This window comes from Pogona vitticeps, chromosome 4, assembly GCF_051106095.1.
Source record: "Pogona vitticeps strain Pit_001003342236 chromosome 4, PviZW2.1, whole genome shotgun sequence".
Taxonomy (NCBI): domain Eukaryota; kingdom Metazoa; phylum Chordata; class Lepidosauria; order Squamata; family Agamidae; genus Pogona; species Pogona vitticeps.
In genome coordinates this window covers 166,805,000-166,825,620 of record NC_135786.1, presented here as the reverse complement: position 1 = coordinate 166,825,620, position 20,621 = coordinate 166,805,000, and the positions used below count along the sequence as shown (strand labels likewise).

At 39.9% G+C, this 20,621-nt stretch overlaps 1 protein-coding gene across 14 annotated transcripts in view; it reads right to left on the bottom strand.

The window, feature by feature from the left end:
• The window catches only part of LOC110072917 (uncharacterized), a 303,684-nt gene that overhangs the window by 10,539 nt on the left and 272,524 nt on the right, over positions 1-20,621 (bottom strand). Inside the window, exons 1-2 of one of the 14 annotated variants that reach the window (XR_013545236.1) lie at positions 10,241-10,810; positions 8,505-8,589 (exon numbers count right to left, since the gene is read on the bottom strand). The exons of 12 other annotated variants lie outside the window; for them this stretch is intronic. The gene's annotated coding sequence lies outside the window, so the exon portion shown is untranslated. Of the gene's footprint in view, positions 1-7,526; positions 7,634-8,504; positions 8,590-10,240; positions 10,811-20,621 lie in introns of those variants that run through there. One more of the 14 variants, XR_013545235.1, reaches the window with a different exon arrangement.

Genomic DNA, 20,621 nt, shown 5'->3' with positions numbered 1-20,621 from the left:
TTAAGGATGCTCATTACACGTACAAAAAGAGGGATTTCCTGAGACACCCAGGTCGCGGTCCTGTTTAGAGTTTTGAAGGCTAATATTCAGCACCTTAAATTAAGCATGGAAACAAATTGCAGCCAGTTAGATTGACATGAAACGTCATAATTCAGTCCTTTCTGGTAGCCCCCGCATTTGGGATTAACATTTGTAGTCTGTCTTCAAGAGCAATGCCACACAGAAGGCATTACAGTGATCAAGCCTGAAGTAACTAGGACATTAGTGACTCTAGCCAGGTCTGATTTATTCAGGAAAAGGCAAAGTGAGAAAGCCAGATAAAATGGGTCAACATACTCCTATTATTGCCATAACTTGCATGTCTAAAAGTAACAACCGTGTTCTGCAGTACCACTGAAATGCAAAGCTTGTTGCATCTGGGAGAATACAATTCCTTCAAAACAGGCAAGATACTACCTCAGTATTTCCACCTTATCTGAATTAAATTTCAGGATATATGGATTCTGGCTGTACTACAGATTCTGGTGATATTATCTGGACCTAAATTACTGAGGGAAAAAAAAACTTTTTTTGTATTGGAATAGAATTTGTACAGTTCTTAAGCAACATTCAAACTGCATTTCTTGGTATAAGTTGAAATGATGACCTTATCTTAATTAGCTGCAGGAAAGCTTTTGAAAGCCTTGGAGATTTTAAATAGCAGTCTACATTAAAAAACATTCCTCTCATGTATTACATATCAGCTTTTATTTCTGAGCTTGTCAAAAACAACAAATAAAACAATCAAATTGAGAAAGAATAAACACCACCCTCTTCAGTCAAACAATGAAGTACTATGTTGTTAAGTTCAGCATTTAAAAATAGGAATGGGAGAACTAAATGACAAAAAAGGTACACTTAGCTATAGGGTTGTCCTCCATTTTGCAAGAGTTTGGGAAAAGGCACAAAATAATATACTATTAAGAAATGAGTGACAGAGAGTAAAAAAAAATTATTGAAAAACAGCTCTCTTTGAGAACCACAAACTACTATGGATCCCACTATAATCTATTCTAGATTTAAGAACTTAATAGGAAAAACCTCAGCTGACTTTGTTTGATGTGAAATCTTAGAATTGGACTCTCCATCCCCTGTTTTAGCTGAATAATACAAATTCCACCTACAGTATAATGTTCTGTTTAGTGTAAACCATAATTTGCTCATACCTGAAACATTACAGTCTGGTTTCTAATTCTGGTTTATATGGCAAGTGCAAATCATAGTTAAGTACTTTAGACGGAAAACAAGAATGGAAAACCTTGGTGGGTTTACAAACAAATTTCTGCCCTCCTCCATCCCACCATGGGCTTCACCCTACCTTTGTCACATTTTAGCCTGTTACTAACGCGTAGGCTATTATCCTGTATTGTATTTTGCTTCTGTAATTGTTGTATCTGTTATACATGCTCTGGAATGTAGTTTAGACATTTTTTGAAGTAAAACAATATTTTAAAGAAAGAGAAAATAAGGTGTCTATGACTAAACTAAAACTGCTGCAGAATACACACAGAGACAATTATTGTGAAGCAAAGCATCTTTTTCTGGCTTGAGACAAGTTACTTCTACAAAACAAGTACTGTATATATTTTCAGCTGCTCCTACAGATCAAACAGTTGCATACTGTTTGAAGTAAACTAATTCTATTTGGAAGGCAATGGAGCATGACCAAATTTTACACAGTTTATAGTCTGAACCATTCCATAAATCCATACATTAGGTTTCATAAAACAGTATGTTATGCATTTAGCAGCTTACATGGTGATTATTCACACAAGCAGTATAATGTCAGAAGAAAGCCTTCTAGAAATATTGCATGGCTACTTATATAAACAGGATGGTGATAGCTGCCAAGGCAGATGATTTTTCAAAAGTATTAGAAAAAATCAGGGAGATTACAGTGATTGAAAAAGTGCCACTCCCAAATGCTAAATATTACCTGCAGGATCAGAAGCAGCCTCTGAATTTAGAAACATGGACAGCAGAATGCTGTTGTGGTTATGTCCTACTTAGGAGTTTTCTGTTGCCTCATGAGAGTAGAGCCAGCTTGCATGGCCTTGGGCAAGCTTCACAATCTCAGTGCGCCCACAGAAAAGGGGAATGCTAAACCACTTTTTAGTACTCTCTATCTGGAAAACCCTGAAGAATATTGCCATTAAGTCAGAATTGGCTTGACAGCACATGATGATAATGATTGGGTTGCAATAACAGCAACACATGCGATTAACACTGGATATTAGCGGGAGAGAGCTTTGACTAGTGACTACCTCTTTTCCCCAGTAATCAACGAGCAAAGTCCTTCTTTCCCCATGCTTGAGTTTTCCCTCTCCCAACTTCCTGCTTGTTTGTTTGCCTGCCTCTCTTCTTCCCTGACCATTGGAGAGAGCACACATGTAAACCTGTGTTCTTGCCCTCTCCCATGCAGTTGCAATGGCGGACCTAACCTCCCCCATGGTTGAAAGCTGGGGTTTCTTTCTTTTTATCCTTTCATTCTTCTCGTTGTAACTGAAGATAAACTGTATTTTTTTTCCCTTTAATTTACTTGTACAGCCATTTCCCCCCTTTATACAAAAAGAGCTAGTGAGAACAGAAAGGGCAGTGTGGAAGCTGAGATATTTTTGCTATCCTCTCTTATGTGCTGCAGGAACTGTTCGTATTTTTATGCTCTGCTAATTATAAAAAAGAAAATTACCAAATTTCCACAATAGGTACTTGGTTAACCATATGGGAAACAAGATGTTGCACTACGCAGTACAGTACTTTGGTCAGATCCATAATGGCTTTTATCCTGTCCTTAGAGTGTTCTAAAACTAGAAAATCTCTTTGCCCAGTGTTCCAAGCATGCTCCTCCAAGATCATGTTCATGTGAGACCAGTCTTCTGTGACCAGCTGGATGCAGAGGTAAAGGGTAACTTTAAAATACAGTGGACCCTTGACTTACAGACGGCTTGACTTACAGACTTTTTGAGTTACAGACTTCTCTGGCCGCAAAATTTAGGTTTGACTTGCAGACTGAGATTTGACTTACAGACCAGAAAAAAACCAAAATGGAACAAAAACGGCCTGTTACGGGATTAATCGGTTTTCAATGCACTGTAGGTCAATGGAGACTTGACTTACAGACTTTTTGACTTGAGAACCGCCTTCCAATACAGATTAAGTTCTCAAGTCAAGACCCCACTGTATTGGAACCAACACTCCAGATGCCTGTGAACAAAAGATTCAGTTTTTTAGGGATGTCATACAAGAAAAAATTAAAAAGGATGCTTGGATATAATTATCTATAAATATATAGATGACGGGATATGAATTATTAAAGTTGTGTATCTTAAGTTATTAAAAATGTGTTATGTTGTTGTTGTGATCTGTATTGACCCTATGAATTAAGGACTTCCAAAATGTCCTCTCATTAACAGCTCAGCTCAGTTCTCTCACACTCAAGTCTAAGACTTCTTTTATTGAATCAGTCCATCACATTATGCCATCTTCTTTTCCAACTGCCTTTAAGTTTTCCTAGCATTATTGTCCTTTTCAGTGAGCAGGGTTCTGTGAATAGCTCAACACAGCTGGTATTATCTTGTCTGTACTATGCCAGATAATTAAAAAGGGGAGGAGAAGAACATAAAAGATCTCTGTGTGCTTTTATACACCGAACACTGTAGACAAAATGCATGTGCATTCCTTTCAGATGGACAAATCAGTAGGGTGAAGAAGCAACAGCCCCAACAAATATTGTGTGTTTCCTGATCAATAATTTGGACACCAAGCACAGAAGATTTCCAGGAGTGGGAGGACTGCATGTATCTGCTGAGACACACACTGCAGCTTTCTCACAGGTTTTCAAAACTAATAATCTGAATCCATTTTTTTGCCCCTGGGCCTGTCAGCATAATCCAGAGGACCAAGCTTTGAAAATCAACTTGGGAAACTCAATTTCAAATCCAAGCACAGCAAGGGACTCCCTGGGTGGCTTTAGGCAAGTCTCTATCTCTCAAACCCAGCTCCCCATCTGTAAAAACAGGAATAATAATGATCTTCATAAGGCTGCTGGGAGGAAGGAGCTGATAAGGACTGTAAATCACTTGGCATGCTAAGAAAGTGCTCCATAAATGACTAATAATAGCAACATAATCCTATGTAAATATCAGGCCAGCTTATCTAAATGTTTGGTTATCTGAGTGTTTTGAAAGTCTTTGAGACTGCTGGACAGTACATATTAATTTTTTGTTGCTACATACATAAAATAAACTTATTTTTAAGCTAGAATCCATGGTGACTTTTTATATAAATTGGCAGTAACTAGGGCTTCTGGAATCAGTAATGACATCCTTAATAGACAAATGCTCAAGTCCCATGTCTCGCCATTAAAACTTGTGGGTCTGGTGCCTAAAGAACCAAATGATAGGCTTAAGAAGAAAGCAACATCACTCTGGGAAAGAAACTTCATTATGGTTACCTTGCAAGCTATTCATTTACTTTGCTAGCGGCCTCAGGACTTCCTTTCACAACGGTTGATGGAAAATGTCAAAAGGCAATCTAGCTGTGTGTCGTCACTCAGCTATAGGCCAGACTGTGTCAGATGATGCTCACCGACCCCTATAAAGATTTGCATCTGCCTGCTTTAGTCTAGGAGACCTGTCCTGTTTGGCTTCAATAATAGTGCATTATTCCTTCTATACCTGAAATTTACAAGTTTGCCAAGCGCACTGGATACCAAAACATAAGAGGTCTGATCTACTGAGCATCCAGCTTCCAACAGTGGTCAGTCAGATGCTCAATAAGAATCCAGAGTCTTTGTTTCATTAGTAGTATTAATAATTTTGTAAGGCCAGTCTATGCTTTAAATACTATAGCAAAACCTTTGACTGTGTAGATCATGAGATCTAACACAGTATGTTTTGTTGTTGTTTAGTCGTTATGTCATGTCTGACTCTTCATGACCCCATGGACCAGAGCACGCCAGGCTCTCCTGTCTTCCACTGCCTCCCAGAGTTGGGTCAAATTCATGTTGGTGGCTTTGATGACACTGTCCAACCATCTCATTCTCTCTCATCCCCTTCTCCTCTTGCCTTCACTCTTTCCCAACATCAGGGTCTTTTCTGGAGAGATTTCTCTTCTCATGCAATGGCCAAAGTATTGATTTTCATATAGCTTTTATGTTTAGTGTTTTCAAATTGTTGTCTATTATGTTAGTGTCCTGTAAACTATGGGTGATTCTGAAAGAAATGGATGTATCTCAGCACTTGATTGTCTTGATGTGTAACTAAGAATAACTAATGTAAGAAGCTACCATTAGTGCAGAATATGGAGAGACAGAATGGTTTCCTATGGGCAAACGTGTCAGGCAAAGGTGCATTTCATCTCCTTGTCTGTCCAATCTGTACCCAAAACATATCATACAGAAAGCCAGGCTACATTTATATGAAGGAGTAAAAATTGGCCTTTTAGGCCCCTTCCAACTTCATTACTTTATGACTCTATAATCTTCAATTGCCTACTGCTATATCCAATTTAATAGTGGTTTAAAAGCATATTTGATGTATTTTTCATGAAATATGTGCATTTACAAAATACCTTGAATATAATTTCTATATTTTTACTTTATAAAATACTGTTTTCTTCAAAAAAAATCTCTCTGCTATTGTAGGTAAATCAAAAGAATTACAGATAATAATTACTAGGCCAGTAATACCCAATGCTGCCAGTGTAAGAATGTATATTTCAAGCAAAATTGTTTATATTGCAACGGGTTGTGCCAAATGTGATCAACATAAAAATGTCATAACATTTTACCTACTTTATTTCATACAAGCCCTATATCTTCTGCAGTGGACTGACCTATTCAAGAGCAGTGACTTCTCTTTACAGTAATATCAGGAAAGGAAGAGACACCAAATGAAAATCATCTGTTATCTGCAAGTGCCTGCCTAATGTTTCTGCTTATTCTAATGCACCAGAAGCACTATCAAGATAACCCCTGACGTGATCCCAGGCAGTCTTCTGTGGCCTTTACAAATCCATTACTCACTCACCATGGAACTCACTGACTTCTCTGAGCAAAGATAATGAAGGTTATTGGGATTCTACCACTGGATATAGAATCATTAAAGAAAGATAGTCCACAATTTATGACCTAGTCTGTGGACAGCAGGGCATTATTTTAACGATAAAATTGCAATCTGCAAGGGAAGTGGCCAAACTGAAGAAGCCACATAAAGCCTGATAATTAGTATCAATCACTATGACACTGTTGCAGACATCTTTATTGCTTTAAACACACTAATCAAATACTTCTGCGTTCAGACAGAAGGATTGATAGGCAGATTGACACTGAGAACATCTCCACAGAGAGTAATTTAAAATTACCCATTGAAAAAGGTACCACAGAAGACAAAACACATTTTAATGGAGATGCAGCTCAATAGCTGAATGTATGTATAAAACCTGGCTAGTCTATGCTAGACATGCAAGTATATATTCCTCCAATTATTTATAACGTATATATAAAAAAATGCTCCACTGAACTATTCTAGGAGCACAAACATTAAAGTCAATGTGGTGAGACACAGGGATGAACACTTGGCCCTTCAGAGGTTTTAGATTTCTGCTCTCAAAATCCCTGGTCATTGGCCATGGTGGCTGAGGCTTCTGAAAGTTTAAGTCCAAAACATATGGGGGTCAAACATTTAAAAGCACTATTACAAAGTTAGTGCTTTACCCAAATGTTATATTCCAAAGGCTATGAAGCTCAGTCTACGAGTGACCCCCCCCAGTGCACCATCTCCTCCCAGTCTAACTAGATACTTTTTAAAAGGGCAAATTCAGTGTAACTCCGACCTCCCTTGGGAAAGAACAGGACCTAAATATGGCAAAGGGGAAAGCAGTAAGCTACAGCCACAAGGCCCCTTCTCCACCTATCTCACTCCAATCTGCCTGTGTTAAGTGGGAAGTTCTAAAGATGGTTTCTGCATGTATTCATCTACTCAGAACCAAAGCCACAACGTGAGACAATCCTTTGGGTACCTTTGCCAAATGAGTGGCACTTTCAAATGAGAGAGAGAGAGTCTTGTCAATGGTGGCACCACACTTATGAAATACTGTCCACAAAACATGCTCACCCATTACAGTCTTTCCTATACCAAGCTGGACTTTGTTTTATCATCTACTTTAGGAACTACTGTACTGCATCTAAACCACTCTGCTACTGGGTTTACTTTCAGCTTTGTCACATGCTGCTTTACGATCATTGTTTTTATTGACACTTTGTGTTTTATATATGTACCTATAAACAGCTTAGATAATTTCAGTTATTGGACAGTCTCCCTAGTTGCAGGCAATCTTCTATTCAGCCAAAACAAAAAACAAAAACAAAAACCCCACAACCGCTTCCTTTAGGACCTGCTCAATTCAGGAAGGTGAGAGACTGAGAAGACAATATTATGTGCCAGGCAGTGAAAGCTGGAGTTGCATCATCTTAATCCAGTCCTTACTCAGAAAGCAGGCCAGTATTGTTTGTGGTTCAAGCTGTTGTTTCAATCCAAATAGAGGCAGAGGCAAGGCCATCAACAATCCATTCTTTGCAGGTTCCAAGAATCAGGACAGGCAGGACAGGACAGCAGTTCAGACCTGAAATTTCCATCGAAAACTCTGCTGGCAGCCCATCTTTATAGCTTTCAGCCAACCTCTCTCTGGTGTCCAGCTGTTTCAAATTAGCACTCAGAAAGACTTGAATTGCTGGCTGTCAGGTTGTTCTTATCTTTTCATTCTGTGCCTCTCCTTGGGACAATGTATCTTTTAGCCTCTCCTCATCTTCTTATACCTTCCTGACCTTTGTGCTACTTCCAGGAGCTTCCAGAACAACATTGACCATAGGGACCCTGAATTCCCCTTCCACACTGGCCTTCCTCAGCTGCATGAAGTCATGAAGATGACTCAGCAAGGTGAGGCATGACGGACACGAAGGCTGGAGGCAAGCTCATGCACACAGCCTTACAGACCCTATGCAAGTCAGACGTTGCTCTTCAAGAAACACTTGAGCAAAGACAAAAATATACCACAATAACTCAGTCTACCTATTGCTCTAATCACTATTGTTAAAGTGGTACAGTATCCAACTCCACTGATGCACAATTACAGACATATACAAGCACTACATAGGTGCTAGTGTATGTTGATACCGCTGCTACTCATATCAATATTGTAGCAATGGTAATGTAAAAATTATTGATCCTCCCAGCCAGGAATGGCCAAAGTGCAGCCCTATACCAATTTTTGCGGCACCAGACACCATCATGTTCCATTACATAAACACTACACACACAGAGAGAGAGAGAGAGAGAGAGAGAGAGAGGTGAGTGGCCATTCCTAAAAACCTCTAAGGAGCAGTTTTACTTTTTTAGTAGGCTTCTGAACCCCTGTAGTTTTAATACCAAAAAAGAGCAATGTTTCAAAGCTGGAAATCCACTTACAGTTAGGTCTGGTGTTTCTGCGTGTCTCTAGGTTAGGTTCCCCCTCCCTCTCTGTTTTTGGCAGTCCATTTCGCCCCAGAGGATCCTAGTGGCAGAAAAGTGGACTCACTGAAGTTGTCTACGATGGTGCTTTAGGTCAAGACAGTAATCATTTGAATACACTTTGGAGGAAGTTCTCCCTCAGCTGTTAACAAAATACAGCCTGGCAAAGAATCATTTTCTCAAGAAGTTATGAGAATCATATTTTTGCATCCTCAAGTATTCACATGAAAATGTGTTTTAACAGATAGTGGATCTGAATAATATTGCTAGCTAAAACATAAAGTGGAGAAGACAGTAAAATTTGAACACATTTTCTAATGAAATAGTTCCCATATAAGAGATGGATCTCCCCATGACCATTTCACAGCAAAAGGCTCTGTCAGTTCCTCAGCATGTATATATTTTGATAAAACTAGGCAACACTATGCTAATACACAAATACACTGGAATTTAAAAAATCTTTATATATTCTTTGACAAAGTTGAAGACTTTACGACGTTAGCTTTAAAAAACGTACTCATTTTAAAATGAGTTGCTATCCACAACCACAAAATATTTGCATAAACAGAATAACCCTTGCATTTAAGTCCTGGAAGTGTTCAGGTTTAGGCTTTGGCAGAAGAGAACTAGTCATGTCAAACATGTGCTATCCCTGTTCTTTGAGTCCATAAAATATCTAGTCCAGCTTCAGCAAGAATGCATGGCAAGCTGCTGAGTGCCAAAACTGTGGGTCAGGCAGAGGTGTAACAAAAGTACATTCTAGAGAGGGCTGAAGACAGATCAGCAAAACTAGGGTGGAACAGCCCGAAGGAAGCAGGAGGTCAAATCAGATAAGGGTCACAACCTGAAGATATTTTTTTATGTTGAGATTTTTGTTTTGCCCTCACCTCTGACATTTAACCTTCCAATGGTTTTACTTGTATTTCATGTCCTTGTAATCTCAAGGATAGACTACTGCAGTGCTCTCTACGTGGGGCTACCCTTGAGGCTGATGTGGAGACTACAGCTGGTCCAAAATTTGGCTGCCAAATTAATTACTGGGGTGAAGAAATTCCAGCATATCTCCCCCACTCTGGCCACCCTTCATTGGCTACCAGTTCGTTTCTGCATTGACTTCAAGTTTATGATGATAACATTCAAAGCCCTAAACGGTTTAGAACCTCGGTACCTATCAGAACGCCTGCTCCCAGCCAGATCTGTCTGTAATACCCATTCCTCACAGGCAGGGCGGCTGAGGATCTTGATCCTGAAGGAAAAAAACAAGAAACTGGGCCTTCCTGGAGGTTGTCCCCCGCCTATGGAACAACCTGCCCACTGAGATCTGCCTGGCACCCTCGCTGGATGGGTTTAAATGAGCATTGAAGACTTGGCTCTTCCATCAGGCTTTCCCAGACCATTAAGATATTGGCCTCCCGTTTACCATCCTTTTTGTCATCCTCTCCATGACCCTTTTTACTACTTTTATTGTCGTCTGTTTTAATTTAGTCTATTTGGCTTGTAATGATTTATTTATTTTTATCGTCTTTTAATACTGTTGTTTATACTGTTGTTAGCTGCCCAGAGTGGCCTGGTTGCCAGATGGTGCGGGGTACAAATTCAATAATAAAATGAATGAATATTTGGAATTGTTATGTTGCTTAAATAATTTTACATTATTGCTATTATGCAGGATTTGTTTTTTAAACAATACTAACCTTGTACAGTTTTTTTAAAAAAATCTGTGGAAAGGTGAGATAAAAGTCCTGAGATAGAAGTCCTGAAATCCATAAAATAAACAGTGAACATTTTTTTCCACATACATCAACTGTTATTATTTTAAACACAGGGGTTTGGGTTGTTGTTATTTTTGCTGTTTCTCTCTTTTATAGATCAATTGGGATTTTAAAATATTTAATACATGTCTTAAAGGTAAAGGTAAAGGTTCCCTTTGACAATTTTTGTCCAGTCGTGTTCGACTCTAGGGGGCGGTGCTCATCCCCGTTTCCAGGCCATAGAGCCAGCGTTTGTCCGAAGACAAACTTCCGTGGTCACATGGCCAGTGCGACTTAGACACGGAACGCTGTTACCTTCCCACCGAGGTGGTCCCTATTGATCTTCTTGCATTTGCATGCTTTCGAACCACTAGGTTGGCGGGAGCTGGGACAAGCGATGGGCGCTCACTCCGTTGCGTGGATTCGATCTTATGACTGCTTGATCTTCTGACCCTGCAGCACAGGCTTCTGCGGTTTAGCCCACAGCACCACCACGTCCCGCAATACATGTCTTAGATTAGCCTTTAAAACAGTTCTATTTAAACTGTTAGAGTTATTTAAACTGCACTGTCTTAAGTGCAATAAGACAGGCATGTCTCCCAGATATATTCTAGAGGTTCCTAGTATGCCTGAAAAGAAGTTGAAAATTTAAATAGGAGTAAAGGAGAGACTTTACTCAAAACTTGGTCATGCACCACATCGACATAATAAATGTGCTTGTTTTTACACTAAAAGTTCACACTCAGCCCGGCCACCGTTCGAGTTTGCTTATCTCTCAGATAAAATCTATGGTGCGACATAGTGATCAGGAATGCTTTCAGCTCAGAACTGCCTGTCCATCTTCAGACTACTCGAGGGTTTCTTTGTCATCATTCCTTTCTTACTGAAGTCAGCAAAGAGAACATGCTGTACAGTTATCTGCCTGAAGAAGATTGTGCAAGCTCCCCCAAAATGTCTACGGCACTGACCTTACTACTGGTTTGAAACAAAACAAAACAAAACAAAAACGCCAACAGACAGCCACAGGAGCTTTACTCTATATGAGTCAGGGACAGGCTCAGCAGAATCAAAGACGTTTTATGTCTGACCAAAACAGAGGGTAATAAATAAGACTTGCACAAAAGAGAAAAAGACACACGTCAGAAGATAGTCACTTCCTGGTCTACACAGTCCAGTGTTTACTAAAATCCACCCTCCCTGATACCAGTAAAAAAGAAGAGCAACTTACTAGTCACTTCGCAAGACATAATGAACTGTCGTAATGACAAACACAGGGTATGACTCCAGGTTGACAGCTATCTTCCCATTGACCATGTCCTATTAAAACTGAGAGTTCTCTACATGAGGGGGGGGGGAACCCACCAAGAAGAAGTTCTGGTTGCATTGTACTCTACTGATGGCACTGCACTGTAACTATCAGTCAAAATTATACTCAGGTATGCTCTGGATTTCATTCTATCTTGCTGTGTTGATGATTAAACCTAAAGGAATATAAGGAAATGTTAGAAACAGTTGTCACACCAAACACAGAGACCCCAGTTTCAAGGAGCCAGGGTACTCGGGGAACAAAACAGAGACTAAGTCTCAGTTAATTACAAAATGAATTCAAAAAGTTCTGGATCCATCCTGACAACAGTTACTTGCCTTTATTACCAAGGACAGTTGCTAGAAGTGACATAAGGCAAGGAAACGAAGGCAAAGCATCCAGCCTGGGAAGAAATGTGTTGTTGCTGGGTTTGGTCTGTATAAACAACATACTCTGTTCTGAGGCCCTGATGTTCCATGTAGTAAATGCTGCAAATCAATGCATGCAAACACAGGTATTATATAGGTCACTTGCCAGGAAACTGATATAAGCCATCATTCCCACCTTTATTTGCATGCAATGGTAGATCTATTTAGTGCTGCACACTACATGAAAGAGCCCAAGTGCCAGGATTTGTGGCAGGCTAAGAGAAAAGAGGAAGGCCAGATACAAGACAGATTGACTCCCTAAAGGAAACCACAGGCTTGAATCTGCAGGAGCTGAGCATGGCTGTTGAGGACAGGACAGTTTGGAGATCACTCATTCATAGGGTCGCCATAAGTTGTAGGCAACTTGATGGCACATAAGAACAGCAAAAAAAGAGAGTGCATCAAATCCCATTTTCATGCCATCAAGTTTATCTATATGCTACATGTACCTCATCTTGTTTTTAAAAAATATAGTAAAGGTAAAGGTTCGCCATGACATTTAGTACAGTCGTGTCCAACTCTAGAGTGCGGTGCTCATCCCTGTTTCCAAGCCGTAGAGCCAGCATGTGTCCGTAGACAGTTTCCGTGGTCATGTAGCCAGCACAACTAGACATGGAACGGAATGAATTCAAAAAGTTCCATGTCGTTCCATGTCTAGTCGTGCTGGCTACGTGACCACGGAAACTGTCTACGGACACATGCTGGCTCTACGGCTTGGAAACGGGGATGAGCACCACACTCTAGAGCTACCTATTTATCTACTTGCATCTTTACATGCTTTTGAACTGCTAGGCCAGCAGGAGCTTTGACAAGCAACGGGAGCTCACTCTGTCGCGTGGATTTGATCTTACGACTGCTGGTCTTCCGACCTTGCAGCACAGAGACCTCTCCCTTAAAATACATATACTGCTACCATTTAAATTCATTAAAATAAACATTTCCCTTATTTTATTTTGAACAGTACAGTGGTGCCTCGCATAGCGAGGTTAATCCGTTCCGGATTAACCTTCGCTATGCTGAAGCATTGCTGAACGGGGCAGGGATTTCCATTGGAACGCATTAAACATCGTTTAATGCGTTCCAAATGGGCCAAATACTCACCGTTCAGCGAAGCTTCAGGATGGCCGGCAGCCATTTTCGCCCCCTCGCCTCGCTTAACGAGGGCGGGAAAACACTGCGCGTGGCCATTTTGGGCCATTTCACGGCTTCCGGCGGCCATTTTGGCCGCCGAACAGCTGATCGTCGGGGGTCGTTTTGCGAAGATCGGTAAGCGAAACGCTTACCGGTCTTCGCAATGCGAATTTTTCCCCATTAAAAAAACGTTGAGCGATCGCATTAGCGATCCGAAAAAACGGATCGCTATGCGATTTCATCGTTATACGGTGCGCTCGTTAAGCGAGGCACCACTGTATATGTATGAGATTGACAAGCAAGTGAGGTGGACTTTATAAAATTAGTTAATATATTTATTAAAGGGTTGATATTTAGACATGAAATTAATCTAAACACTGCAGAACAATCTTCTGTAAGAGAACGTCAAATGTTCTGCTTCATTTGCACTTGTTACTAAGGGTTATAGGAGCCACTGAGACTCTGACTTGTTCACCACACTTTTAAAGGATCAATTTCTTCCCTCTCTCTTGCTATAGCCAACACTCACAGGACAGATTTGGTTTCCGGATTGAAGTATTTTATGTTATGTACTGAAGTATTCCTTCACCTCATGTATGAGATGGATCATTTCAAGGAGAACATCCTTCTGAAGAGACTTTTTGAGCTATGTCTGGAACATTGTATCTTAGGGTGTGGTCTAACAGGGATTTGTCCCAGGTTGTGGTGAGATTCGGGGGTAGGCTGGTTTCTTTTTGCAACAATCACATAACATACAGGCAAGTACAAACCGGCCTGTTCATTATCCTTGCCTACCCATAACTTTTTGGGTCCCTGTAAAGGGCTACCTTGCTTTTTTGCTGTGGGAAAAATCACACCATTTTCGTTTGATTCCAACATGAGTGATCACTGCTTCAGAATCATCTGATCAGTCTTCAGGAAACTGGAAGCTTCCTACTGCTTCCTCATGGAAGGAGAGAGACAGGATGCAAAAGTGTATTTTTTGCAAAGATTATTAAAAAGTTCTCATAATCCAGTGCTGAATTGGTTGACTGTCCACTCAATTCAGCCCTATGCCAATTGGAAACAATTAAAAAATATCTGGTCCATGGGGTCACAACTTAACGACTAAACAAATATATTTTTGTTTAGTCGTTAAGTATATATATGAATGCTTCCTCTTGCTCCCCCTAGGAGGAGAAGGATCTTGTAAAAATTAATTTTTGGTCTTCAGAAGAGGACTCATAGGCTGAAGAGGCCTAGAAGAGGAAAGACCAGAAATAGACAACAACAGTAGCAGGTGATTTCTGGACAAGCTGTGTTTAAGGAAGCAGAGGCATTTCAAAGCAGGCAGTTGAGAATCTGGAACAAGTACAGTATATAAGGGTGTGGCTACACAGCCAAATTGTTCCCGGCTGGATTCGGCCGAATTGTCCTAAAAAGGGTTACTTTGAGTATGTCATTTGGTGTTATATTTACTGACTCTCTTTCACCCAATTCTAAATGACTGATTGTTCCTTAAAAGTGCTCTGATGGCCATAACACTTGCCCACTCTGAAAGACTCCTTTCTGTTGCACTGGTAGTTGCTGATTGTGGCAGATAGCAGTCATGTTCACTTTTGGTACCGTCAACTGCCAACTCGGCTGCCCTCCCTAACAACTATATCTATGGCATCTGTTAACTGACAAGACTTCAATGAGTGTAAGCTGTGCAAAGCTGTAAAGCCATATCAGATATAGTTTTCCCTCACATTGTCTTGCAAGCTGAGATATTTTACTATAGTAAAAAACATATAACTAGTTTCTGTGATTTAAGGACAACGAACCTGAGAGAAGGAGACAATTTAAGTATGTCTTCCAAATGGTCAAATATAAGTGTCCCACACAGCAGCAAGGAAACAGTGGAGAACAAAAAAAAATATTTTTTTCTATTCTGAGAAGATTCCATTCCTGACTGAACGGGCCAAACTAGATGTGAGACAACTCATGCAATTAGTTACTGTGTGAATATCTGAACAGGCAGAGAGCTTGAAAAGGCTACAAAAGTTAAGGTGCTCCCTTGACGTGTCTAATTCATCAACTTACAACACAGTCCTATCAATGAACTTTATTCTCAGATAAATGAACTTAAGACTCCAACTTTAGCAAAGCACAATAAAATTCCCTTGGTACACTACTCAGGGGTGTGGTGGCTAGGCAGGCAAAGACTGCAGAAGACCAGCAGTCATAAGATCGAATCCACGTGACGGAGTGAGCTCCCGTCACTTGTCCCAGCTCCCGTCAACCTAGCAGTTCGAAAGCATGTAAATCCAAGTAGATAAATAGGTACCACCATGATGGGAAGGTAATGGCATTCCGTGTCTAGTCGCGCTGGCCATGTGACCACGGAAATGGTCTATGGACAAATGCTGGCTCTACGGCTTGGAGACAGGGATGAGCACCGCCCCCTTGAGTTGGACACGACTAGACTAAATGTCAAGGGGAACCTTTATCTTACTATATGCTACTCAGCCCTACTGAGCCTTAGCTCTGATTCGTATTTAGACAACAGACCAAAGTACAGTGTAAGCGTAACACATGATTATAATACCATTTATAACTAAAACTCTCAAAATCACTGAAGTGATTGATGATCAAGACAAGGAAATTTTTTCCTGAGTATCTTATTTTTATCCTTTACTTTCCTCTGTCGCAAACTAGTCTATGCAAATCAGCTTGTCTACGTACCATATTATAATGCATGCCATTGCTATTAGAGATGTGCAAAATTTATGTGACTGGAGCAAAGGCCATTTAAAATTGTCTCAGGCATAGAATTAATCATCAGCCAAGATTTAAGAACTGCAGCTAGGAGACAGCAATCACAACCACCATGCATCATAATGACAAAATATGCAGATTGTCTTGGGTAAGGAAAAGTACATCCTTAGATTCAAAAACAGCAGGAAACGTGTTAATAAACATGCTCATCTCAATCAGATTTTTATTATAATCTTTCAGTGCAGCAGCAACATTAAAAGGCAGGCAAAGACAAACATTACATTTCACACATTATATTTCACCCAGTACAAAATCTACTGAAGACAGAGGGAGGGGAGTTTGCCTTAAAAAGAGAAGCAGAAAGGTCCCTCCAAAAGTCCAGGAAGTAGCAAGCATGTCCTACAACCTTTAAGACAGCAGCTAAATGCAGAAGCACAAGTGGAAGAAACTGCAACCACACATAGAGCATAGTTCAGACACCTAACCCTTCTGACAGCTTTCAGAGACTGACTTCATCCACACATATATAACATAAACAATCTAACCGACACTGTCTCCTTACAGTACTCCTCCTTGCAGCTTTAGCTAGAAAAGGAAAGAAGACATGATTCTTGGAAAAACATTATCCAGCTGAAAATATGGGTTCTTGACCCCACTTAACTGTTTGAAGGAAAAAAATCCCATGTATAATCTAATTTAAGTTCTCCAAACTGGTTACTATAAAAACAATCAAAATTACTAGGTGAAGAAGTGTACAGTTCTAGGATATCCTCCCTCTGAAGAGGTTTCTAGTAAGAAATGTAGTCAAATCAAGACAGATAAATGAAGATAACAGAAATTTTATTAACACAGCCAAATAACGGTCATTTGGCTTTGCTGTTATTATCATTTCTGCTATTCTTTTGTTTATTCCGCCTACCTACTCCATATACGTCAGGGACGGGGATTTTTTCTCTCTCTGAGGGTTGCATTCCTTTGTGGCTAATCTTTCAGGGCATGTATGACAGCTGTGGGCGAGGCCAAGGTGAAAACTGGGTGGGACAAAAGCAATAGACACACCCCTTTCGTACCCATCCACTTATCAGTCTGCATTTATACTCAACCATACCATTCTTTTAACACTCCTGTTGCCATGCTCATAAAGAGAAAGAGAGAGAATGAGAGAGAGATCCCCTCCCAGGCAGTAATTGGTTTTGAAAAAGGCCTGCCAGGACAGACAGGGGAAGCGTTTTCTAATCTAATTGCAGCAGAGGGAGTTATTTCCAGGTGGATCACAGTGTGGCCCCAAGAAGAGAGGGTTAAGCATTCCCTGTTGAATACTTTTCACCCAACTGTTCTTCATGTTACATTCTGTCTTGAAAAAGTCTTCCTATCAACTCTAATGGGAATGTTTCTCAAGTGTAAGGCTTTTAGGCGATATCATAAACTGAACCGAGAATGTGGGTAGGAGTACCCAGTACTTTTGATGTCCAGTTTATGAATCAGTTATGTTGTTGGCTAAAAGAGTTTAATTTTGCATATCCCAGCAAGATCACTGAGGTGGTTCAGGGTCGCTGAGGAAGGTGGAGGAAACATGGTTTAGGCTGCTTTGGGTTTGCTGAGGAATGCCACCTTGATCAGAGTCACTGAAAAAAAAAATACAGAAGCAAAGACCTGGTCAGGCATTGCATACAATCTGCACATACCTAAGCTTATGCCCAAGCATTCCTGTTGAGAAACTCATCAAAAGTGAAGAGTCTAGCCAGCAGATAACCTTTAGAAATAAGATAGCTTCTGACTAGCTAACATGTTATGTTTCTTTAACGTCATGAACACACACTGTGCCAGACAGACAACATTCTGATGAAGATTCCATTAGCTACGATCAATATATCCTTGGCAGCACAAGAGACGTATCTCTTGAGCTAATCTTCCATTTTGTATTGAGCTACACAATTAATAAATGCAAAAGAGCACAGTTTGTATGAGTACAGAATTTTATATATATATTCCTGACACATGAATTACATTTGGGAAGGCTCATCTCATTCCAGTTTAAAAGGGAAATTCTTCGATGTCATACATTTTGCACTTCTTTAAAATGTTACCCAATCGTTCACTTGGTGATAGACTGCAAAATTTATGGCAAAAATTAGCAAGGTCTGGAAGCCAGGAGGCCACATTCAATGTGCAGCAACTGCATCCTTTCTCTGTCAAATTCACCAAAAACCATGATGGCAGCAAAAGAGTAATGTTTTTTTCAATACAAAACAATGATGTGTTTTTCTTGTTCTTAAGGAAGCTTCCAGGAAACACAATTCTCACTAAAAACATTTTTAAAAAACATGGCACCATGGCACAGTGGTAAACTCAACAGAAGAGATGGTGGAAACCCTCCCTGGGAATGCAATAAGTGCCATCAAGAAGGGACACATAAGATTCACAGGTTGTATGCTCCCAAATGATGATTTTTAAAGCCAGCATTAGTAATCTTTACTGCTTCATGTCTTGATCTAATTCAACCTCTGAGCACAGATCCTGATGTCCAGAGGTACCATGTGTATTATACCATGCGACTCCATTCTGAGGATGTAAGTACTTTTTCTTGTTGTATTTCCTTACACCCACCAAGTGCCTGGGGTAACATATAATCCACGTATATCTTAGTATCTGGATATCTGTGAGATAGTTCATAATACCTTATTTTTCTGTGTCTAAGATGATACTTTTATCTAAAATCTTTAGACTAAAAATTGAGGGTCGTCTTATACACGGAAGTAGGAGGGAAGGGATCAAAGCACTCCAAACCTTTTTTGAGGAAAGCGAAAAGGGATCTGATGAGAGCCAAGTAAAAATACTGGACAATGTATAACATGATGAGAATGGAGCTAAGCTTCAAATCTGTGAAGAATCCAGTTTCATTTTATTAAAATACATGCTCTGTTTTCTTGTGTCTCAACTGAGTAAAATAGAAGCATTGCAATGCTATGCATATTTACTCAGAGGGCTAAGTATCACTGTATTCAGTGACATTTATTTCCATGTAATCTTTTGTAGGACTGCAGACTTAAACAGAAGGGCTCACACTAAGGTACTGTTGGATATTGGGAATACTGTGCCCTGCAGATCATTATCTTATACATCTGGCTTATGTCCATGCTCTTTTGTTTATTTTTCTCTTTCCCGGAAAGATATACAGCAAGTCTCATTGACATCACTATTCTCATACTGATATTTTTCTTGGAAGCAACTGAATCAATTGGATGACCACTGCAACTTAAAAGATGTGGGGGTAAGGGAAGAGTAAGTAGGCCATTAATAAGCTTCTCCATCAGAGTGAACTAAGAATGAACATCTAGCTAGCTTCTGTACAAATAAAGATAACTTCCTTCATTAAAAATAGAGCTGTAGAGACAAGCAGCTCTACTAAAAGAGAAAAAATGGGTGAGAGGGGGATTAACCAAGTCTTCCGTTCAATGAATGATCAAAGTTCTCTGTTCCATCAATAAGCAGATTTTCTACACTTGAGTCAAGATGACACTAGGTGATGCTGCTGCAGTCCTGTTTTTCATTCACCTTTGGTGATTGTGACAAAGTCCAGGCACTTCCTTTTCATCCCAAAGGAGTATTATTTAATGCTTACAACTAAATATTCATTAGCTGATGGTCAGGAAATGTGAATAACTAGCAAGAGATGGATTGAAGAATGACCATGTCATTCCTTTTCTTGTATCCAGGATAGTACTGACTGATATGCTATACTAATTTTCTACTACATACTCCTAAGTCTAAACAGGTGATTAAAGAAAATTGTGGAATGCTGCAGGCAGAGATAGCCCAGCAAATACTCACTTTTAATGTATTCTTACTCCAAATCACATATACATACAAAACTATTTTCTAGATAGGCCAGATTGCTTGTAAATGAAATGCACACTGTTTCCAGCCCTTTTTGTATGTACAACATATTTATAACTCACCCAAAAAAACTTAATTTCTTTCTTTCTCCAAAAGTGATAACCAGACACTTTAAAAAGTCATTTAAAAACTACTTAATTGTGAGTGCCCTTCAAAGTACAAGATTCATTTAAAGACAAGAAGATACTTCACACAAATGTATAATCATATGTTTTATCATTCCCACTTAGTACTTCTACTATTACTCCTGTAGGATTTTTCTTTTGGGATCAAGAAATGCAAATAGTTAGGGCCCAATTCACTGGGGACCTTTGAAACAAACTCCAAATATTACATTCTAAAACAAGAATCCTTAATGTCTTTTAGTTAGGAGCCATTTTTACTCTTGGAATGGTTTACAATCCTTCTTAAATACAGTGGTGCCTCGCATAGCGATCGCTCCGTTTAATGAAAAAATCGCTTTGCGACGCTGTTTTTGCAATCACAAAATTTATTTTCCCTATGGGGAAAATTCGCTTTGCGATGATCGCAGGGAAGCAATCATCGCAAAGCCCCCATTTTCGGCCAGCTGATCGACGGGGGCTTTGCGATGATCGTGGGGAAGCGATCATCGCAAAGCCCCCATTTTCGGCCAGCTGATCAGCGGTTCCAAAATGGCCGCCGGGTAAACAAAATGGCCACCCGCTGTGTTGCCTCGCTATAGAGCACCGAAAATGGGCACCACAATGGAGGATTTTCGCATAAGGTTAGTTTTTAAGCCCATGGGAACGCATTAAACACATTTTAATGCATTTCTATGGGCTCTTAAATATCACTTAGCGAT